This window comes from Bison bison, unplaced genomic scaffold (genome assembly GCF_000754665.1).
Source record: "Bison bison bison isolate TAMUID 2011002044 unplaced genomic scaffold, Bison_UMD1.0 scf7180017864262, whole genome shotgun sequence".
Classification (NCBI taxonomy): domain Eukaryota; kingdom Metazoa; phylum Chordata; class Mammalia; order Artiodactyla; family Bovidae; genus Bison; species Bison bison.
Window position 1 is genome coordinate 334,078 of NW_011494834.1, and position 277 is coordinate 334,354.

The window sequence follows — 277 nt, forward strand, 5'->3', positions numbered from 1 at the left end:
GACAGATGTGAGAGTTGGACTGTGAAGAAGGCTGAGCGCCGAAGAATTGATGCTTTTGAACTGTGGTGCTGGAGAAGACTCTTGAGAGTCCCTTGGACTGCAAGGAGATCCAACCAGTCCATTCTGAAGGAGATCAGCCCTGGGATTTCTTTGGAGGGAATGATGCTGAAGCTGAAACTACAGTACTTTGGCCACTTGATGCGAAGTGTTGACTCATTGGAAAAGACTCTGATGCTGGGAGGGATTGGGGGCAGGAGGAGAAGGGGACGACAGAGGA